We start from the raw sequence: 7937 nt of genomic DNA, 5'->3' as shown, positions 1-7937 counted from the left end.
CGATGTAGCGTGTAGCGCAGGGGATCACCTTCACTACGGTAGCAATCTCAATAGGGCTTATTTTTTGGGGAGGGCTTATTTTAGAGGAATCTTACACAGTAAGGGGAGGGCTTATTTTCCGGATAGGTCTTATTATCGGGGAAACATGGTAGCATAAGCAATGACATACAGAAGCCAAGAACAGCCGTTGGTTGGATCTATAGCTCAGGGCTAATTTGGAAAACGTGTTTAAATGTGTGACTGGGTCCCTCCTAAACCAGGGTGGAGGGCACAGGGGGAGGGGAATTCCCCAAACAGGCTGGGGTTATGGAACAGGTCAGGGTCATCTTCTGGGTGAAGGGCTTGGGGGACCCTGCTTTGTCAGCATCCTGGGTGGGGGACCTTGCTGAGTCAGCATCCCAGAACAGGGTGGTCTCTTACATGGGATAGACTTGCCCCATGATCTCTATGCACACTTGCACCATAATTCTTATACAAAATGCTGCTTTGAGGCATTTGATTTAGGGAAGTACTAACTTAAGGGACAGATAAGGGAGCAAGGGACTAGTCGACTTTAAGCTGTTACAAGCAGTTACAGGATTTAGGATAAAGACAAAGACAAATATAAAGGGGCTTAATGGTGGGCTCCAAATCGGGTGGCATGTGATTTGGGTTACCTTACAACAAACCTTCCTGACTCTAAGACCAACTCTCTTTCCACTAAGCCAGGAAAGGAGAAAAAAAGGAGGGGGAAAAGGTAACCAGTGTATAAACATGAATCAGATATGGAACAGATGGTTTATTCCCACACAGGAAAGGGAATGCTAAGCAATAAAGAATAACTGAGCGATTAGAAGAGAATCAAGCAACTAATAGTACAATCATTCGGGAGCCTAACATTTCAGCCTCATTGGAACAAAGTGCTTGCTTGGCTGCTAATTATTCATTTTCTATTATGTCCCATTTATTGCCTGTCCAAAGCCAAGTGGGATCTAAGCCAGATCTTTTCTAGAGATCTTCATCTCTGATGCTGACACTTTCCTTGTAGCAAGTCTAGTCCTGCTTCTGCTTTGTAAGCACAGCCGATCAAGTGTATGTTGCCTGTGGTGTCTCCAGCACCCCCAAGCCTTTCAGGACCTTCTGAGGCTTACAAGGTTGATTCTAGAGAAAAGGGAAACACAAAAGGAGAGGCAAGCCATCCAGAGGCCTCCAGGGCAAGCCTGACTAGTTGACTCCACACTCCTTGTAGGAAGCAGGGGCCATTATGTTGGGGTAGAGAAGGACCTTTCCTTCCCCCCACCTCTTGGGCTGAAGAAGACACAATGTGTTTTCTGGCCAGCCAGAAGTTTCCTCATCTCCTACTTACTGGGTGCAGCACCCTGTGTCATCAATTCTTTTAACTTAGCAACCAATGGGACTACTCAAACCAGGGATGAATCATACATAGCCAGGAGCAGGCAGAGTATATCCCTGCCATGCTCAAGTTTCTACACACTCCTATAAGAATGGGCAGAGAAAATCTGTTGGCACTCCAAGCTGAGGTGAGGGGAAATCTCTATGTATGACTTGAATGCCCCTCAAGAGGGGTGCCACTAGAGGGTGCCACATCTCTCTCTCTCTCTCTCTGTCTCTCTCTCTCTCTCTCTCTGTCTCTCTCTCTGTCTCTCTCTCTTTTTCTCTCTCTCTGTCTCTCTGTCTCTCTCTCTCTGTCTCTCTCTGTCTCTCTCTCTCTATCCAGCCATAGTCTGTCTTCTGAGTACCAGTCCCTCATTCCCCATTGCCCACTGAACAGTTTGACTTGTATGTCCCATTGTTATAGTTGTTCAATTGTTTTTCAGCCATGTCTGACTCTTCACAACCCCATTTGGGAATTTTCTCAGCAAAGATACTGGAGTGGTTTATCATTTCTTTCTCCAGCTCATTTTATGGTGGGGAAATTGAGGAAAAAAAGGCTTAATTTCCCAAGGTCCTACAGGTAGTGAGTGTCTGAGGTCAGATTTGAAGCTCAAGTCTTCCAGACTCCAGGACCAGCACTCTAGCCACTGTACCTCCATTCAGCCTGTCCAAAACTGAACTCATTATCTTCCCCCAAAACCTCATCCCTCTTGCAAACATTCCCATTTCCTGTTAAGGACACTACCATCTAGCCTCCCAGCTACCTAGATTCCTAGTCTTGTGATTATTCTGGACTCCTCATTCTCCCTCATCCCACAAATCCCATCAGTTACCAAATCTTGTCATTTTTCTCTCTCCCATTCCTTTCTCTCTATTCACATAGCTACCACTACAGTTTAGGTCTCTATCATCTCTTGCCTAAACAATTGCAATAGCCTTCTAATTTGGGCTCCCTGCTTTAAGCCTCTCCTCATTATTTACCTAGTCTCCATCCTTCTCCAGGGATGCCAAGGTAAATTTCCTAAAGTATTTAATTTTTTTTTTCATTTTCGGAGGGGGGGAAAGGCTGGGTAATTGGGGTTAAGTGACTTGCCCAAGATCACATGGCTAGTAAGTGTTAAGTGTCTAAGGCTGGATTTGAACCCAGGTCCTCCTGACTCCAGGGCTGGTGCTCTATTCACTGTGCCACCTAGCCACCCTTCCTAAAGTATTTGAAGTCCTACATAATTTGACTCCAATCTACCTTACTAGACTTAATATACATTACTCTCCTCCCTTCATCCTATAGTCCTTGATAGCTTTCACACCTCCATTCTCTGTGACTTTCCTCTGGCTGCCCCCATTCCTGGAATGCACAGGCCTTCATGACGCTTCTCATGGCTAACCCTCACTAGCAAAAGACCACCCGCCATCCTTCTTTCCATTACCCTTGGCATATTCTGTAATCGGTAACAGTTGTGTGTTGATTGGCCACCAATTAATAGAGCCATCATCCAATATCGATGAGCACATACTATGTTAAATTTTCTCTACTGGGCTGTCCCTGATCTCAAGGACTTCACACTCTAAATGTTGTTGTTCAGTCATGTCTGACTCGTGCTGACTCTGTGTAAGGTTTTCTTGGCAGAGATACTGTAGTGACTTGCCATTTCCTTTTTCAGCTCATTTTATGGATGAGGAAACTGAAGCAGGGTTAAGTGACTTGCCTAGGGTCACACAGCTCCTAAGTGTCTGAGATTGGATTTGAACTCAGGTCTTCTTGACTCCAGGTGCTCTATCCACTGCACCACCTAGCTACACACTCTAATTGGAGGATACATATTGTACACCTTAATATGCTAAAGGCATTTGGTGGTGTAGTAGACAGAGTGCTATACTTGGAATCAGGAAGACGTGTGTTCAGATTTTGCCTTAGACACTAACTAGCTGTGGCCAAAGTCATTACCGTCTGCCAGGCTGTTTCCACATCTGTAGAAAGGAGACAATAATAGTCCCTTCCTCACAGGGTTATTGTGAGGATCAACTGTGGTCATATGTTTTAAGTGCTTTGCAATCCTTAAAGGGCTAAGTTTTACAGAACAAATCCTTTTATTAAGGGGATTTGTCCGGTGAAGTTTGGATTCAGTCAAAGGGCTGCACTAGGGGACCTAGAGGGCCATGTATTGCCTCGAGGCAGCAGGTTCCCCACCCCTGGATAGAAATGCTAGTTGTTATTATCATTAATGATTGTGGAACCTCCCAAGGAAGATCCCAGAGGTCCTTGAGTCCAACCTGAACAGGAATCCTCCATGTAATCTCCCTGACAAATGCTTATCCTTTGTCAAGAGAAAACTAAAAAGATGAATGATAGCAGGTAGGTGGCATAGTAGACAGAGCGTACTGGCCCTGGAGTCAGGAGGACCTGGGTTCAAATGTGACTTCAGATACTTCCTAACTGTGACCCTGGGCAAATCACTTAACCCTGTTCGCCTCAGTTTCCTCAAATGAGCTGGAGAAGGAAATAGCAAACCACTCCAGAATCTTTGCCAAGAAAACCCCAAACATGGTCAGGAAGAAAGGGACATGATAGATTGACAAAGCAAGACAAATAAATGAGGGGCAGGACTTTATGAGGAGAAAATGTTTATATTCTCATGAGGGAGGGGAAAAAGACACAAGGGTCCCTTCAGAGCCGTCCTATCATTAGGGGTCCTGAAGTAAAGTAAGATAGAGTGCCTAAAAATCGAAGAAGTTGGGGAGAGGGAAGGATACACTGAGGGGGAAATGGGGAGTGGAAGAGTGGGGGGAGGCTTATCTCACATGATAGAGGGCAGAAATAAAAAAGGGTCTGGGGGAGTGGACATCTCTTGACCTTCACTGTTGTCTGAACTGGTCAAAGGATCACACACCTTCACCAGTATGCCCATCCAACCTGCATTTGAAGACCTCCAGGGATGGCAAGTTCATTCCCTTCTTCAGATGATTATAATTATTAGGAATCAGTGTACATTTTTTTACTTTTGGCCTAGGCCTGTGATACTATTCAGCAGGAAGTCCCAGAGAGAAAACTCCCTCCATTAAAGCAAATCTTCAGTCATTTGTTGCCTGGGGACATTGAAAGGTAAGGGACTTGGCCAAGGTCACCCAAACCAGGAGATTAGATTTGAACCCTGCTCTTTGAAGCCAATTATACCCCCTATACCGGGCTTTATCTCTTTCTCTCTTCCCCTCCCTCAGTCCCCATGCCCTGTAACCAATTTTTGGGATAAATGCAAGCCACTCTTAAGGGTTTTGTGAGTTACAGAAGAAGTGCTTTTTTTTTTTTCTGAGTGAAAAGCAGCAGCTAAATAAAGTCTTGGAGACTTTAGCCAGAGAGCCTTGGAGCTGCAAGTTTAAGCCCAGCCTCTGACACAAGCTAACCAGGCAACCTCTTAACCCTGGTGCCCTCAGACAGCAATCTAACAGGATACAGTAGCTAATTTGTATCACTGGAGGGTCTTGCCATAGGAGGAGTTCTCTCCTAAATCCAGATCAAAAAAAGAAAGGGATATATAAATTCTCCCAGTGATTCTCTCTGGCTCCAAATCATGGAACCCCAAGTCTTCCAAAGATTGACTGAGGGAGGGCCATGGAGAGACATACTCCTGGTGCAAAATGGCTGGAGCACGAGCTTTGCTTACAAGAAACGGTGCCTAAAATATGACCCATGATACTTACAAATGGGTAAAGGAGGCACGCTGGGCACACAGCCAGAGAGAGGAAAAACAGGTGGATTGTGTTACTGCTCCTCTGATATCACTGGAATATTGAAAGTCCTGGAGGAAAGGCTCCAGCACATTGAGGAGACCCTAGGTGGCACAGTGGACAGATCTCTGGCCCCATATCAGGCCTTTGACACCAGCTGTGTGACCCTGTCCTTTAACCTCTGCCTGACTCAAGTTCCTCAAATGTAAAATGGGAATCCCCAGATTGTTGTAAAGATCAAGTGAGATAATTGTTATAAAATGATTAGCACAGTCCCTGGTATATAGTAGGTGCTTAATCAATGCTCATTCCTTCCCTCTGGGCCAGATGCCAGGTTAAGAAAGCTGGATGGAAATGGGACTGTGTCCTGGCAGAGTGAATGCCCACACTCATGGATTCGATTCTAGTCATTTACCAAACATCTCAGAGTGCCTAGCTCTGTGTTGAGGGTAGGGGTGGAGGGAGCTGATGCACAACCATCTACGATGCACTCTCGCTTCTCAGAGATGACAGTCTAAAAAGGGGACAAAGCATAGCCCCACGCATTTAGGACACCAGGAGGGATGGACTTGGAGCCAAAGGAACGGAATGGATAGTAAATACTGTCAGATAAGAATTCAGGAGGGAGGCAGCTAGGTGATATGGTGGGTAGAACACCTTCCCTGGAGTCAGGAGTACTTGAGTTCAAAAGAAACCTCAGACACTTATTAACTATGTGATCCTGGACAAGTCACTTAACCCTAACTGCCTCAAAAAAAATCAAAAAGGAATCAAGGAGGAAGAGATCAGAAAGAGGGGAGGGGAAGGGGAATCCAGGAAGGCTTCACAGAGGAAATGGCATTTGAGTTGGACTTTTCCTAAGCTGTTGAAGAAGACCAATAATATCATGAGATGGAATGTCTCATGACCTGCTGGTGAATTATATTTAAGGGAGGCAGAGTTGCACAAAGTCATTGGCCTTACTCTCTCCTCCAGAGTCAACAAAGTCCAGCAGCAGGATAAAAGTCAAGACCACTGCTGATGGCCGATGATGATGGTTTTAATAAATGGAAAGCTTTCAAGGAGGAGGAGACGTGGGATCAGAGATTCAGAGCTGAAATGGACCTTGGAGGCTAAGCTCTTCATTTACAGTTGAGAAAACTGAGGCTGAAGTTGGGACTTGCCTTGTAGGTATTTGTAGTACATTTACTATTGGTAGGTAGGTAAATGGCAGAATCAGCATTTGAACCAAGGCCCAACAGGAATAAAGTTTGGAAAGAGAGAGAGAAGCACCAGACTGGTTTGGTGATGCCACGGAAGAGATGGAACAGAGATCTCAGAGAGGGAAGCTATGGGAGATAAGATTAAAGAGGGAGGTCCAATGGCTTTTTAATGCCAGGCTAAGCAAATTGGACTTACTGTAAGCAATAATCGACCTTTGAGGGTGCTTGAGCAGAGGAGGGGCAGGATCAGAACTGGGCTTTGGGAAGGGGACTCTGCTGTGCTGTGCCTGAGGAAGGATGGGCAAAGAAGAGGAGAGCCAGGTTATGTTTACTGACTTGTACTGAGGTGTAATGTAAACTCCCTGAGGGCAAGGGATTGTTTCCCTCTTGTTTGTGTATCTCCAGCATTCAACACTGTGGCATTGACATGTTGCCAGTGACATGTTGCAGGTGCTTGGTCAATATTTGTTGAATGAATAGCACAGTAGAAAAGTGATAAGAAGTTGAACTTTAGTGGTAGCTGGATGAGTGGTGAAGGAGACAGATGCAAGAGACAGAAGAAAGGAAGAAGTGAACAAAGGGCATCTTGGAGAAGCTGGAGAGGGTCCCAGGAGGATGTTGGGATGGTATGGGCCTCCGGTCAGGCTCATGAGTTTAGCCTGGGGAAGAGAAGCCTCAGAGCAGGCTTGAGAGCTATCTTCAAATATCCAAAGTGTGGGAGAGGGAATTACCCTAGATCCTATTGGGGTGCCATAGTGCACAGAGTACTGAGCCTGGAGTCAGGAAGGCTCATCTTCCTGAGATCAAATCTGGCCTCAGACACTGACTAGCTGGGTGACTCTGGGCAAGTCACTTAACCCTGTTTGCCTCAGTTTCCTCACCTGTAAAATGAGCTGGAAAAGGAAATGGCAAATCACTCTAGTATCTTTGCCAAGAAAATCACAAATGGGGTCATGGAGAGTTGGACAGGACTGAATGATAGCAGCAGCTTTTGGCCCCAGAGGGCAGAGATGGGAGCAGAGGTGGGTTTTGAAAACAGGCAGGGCTAGGATTGCTGTTGAACTTCATTGTAACAATTAGAGCTATCTCAAAGTAGCATGGGACAGCCTGAAGAGCTGCTGAGTGGGCACTTCTTCATGGAGGCATTCAGGCAGAGACTGGGGAGACCACTTGTTGAGTATCATACAAATGGAATTCCTTTTGCTTATGGGGTGAGCTAAATGACTGATTGCTTGAGGACCCTGCCATCTCTAAAATTTAGCAATTCTGTGAAAGGACTTAGAGATGGAGCTCTCTTAGGGAGGGGAAAGAGTCAAAAATGACCCTTTTCAGCCTGGGTGTCACCTGGGAGGATGATGGTACCATCAAAAGAAATAGGGGAGATTGATAGGCAGCTAGCTAGGTTTGCTGTAGGTTTGAAAATAAATATTATTTAGTTTTATCTTCATAATATCTCTAGGAGGTTATGCGTATTATTATCCCCATTTTACTGATGAGGAAACTAAGTCTGGTTAAGTGAGTTGCTCAGGGTCACATAGCTAGTTCATACTTAAGGCAGGATTTGAACACAGGTCTTCCTGTCTCCAAGTCCAACCCTCTACTGCACCACTCTGCTACCTGCCAACATGCAAGATCTGA

The 7937-nt window shown here is 45.5% G+C and overlaps 1 protein-coding gene across 1 annotated transcript in view; it reads left to right on the top strand.

Moving 5' to 3' along the window:
• The first annotated feature begins 4384 nt into the window (after nt 1-4384).
• The window catches only part of NOTCH3 (notch receptor 3), a 42221-nt gene continuing 38668 nt past the window's right edge, over nt 4385-7937 (top strand). Inside the window, exon 1 of the mRNA XM_069086940.1 lies at nt 4385-4474. The gene's annotated coding sequence lies outside the window, so the exon portion shown is untranslated. The remainder of the gene's footprint in view (nt 4475-7937) is intronic.

This window comes from Petaurus breviceps, unplaced genomic scaffold (assembly GCF_028583685.1).
Source record: "Petaurus breviceps papuanus isolate PSGF00001 unplaced genomic scaffold, PetGlider_PUasm1.0 180, whole genome shotgun sequence".
NCBI lineage: Eukaryota > Metazoa > Chordata > Mammalia > Diprotodontia > Petauridae > Petaurus > Petaurus breviceps.
Note: the sequence above shows the minus strand (reverse complement) of the source record. Positions and strands in the feature narration are given on the sequence as shown.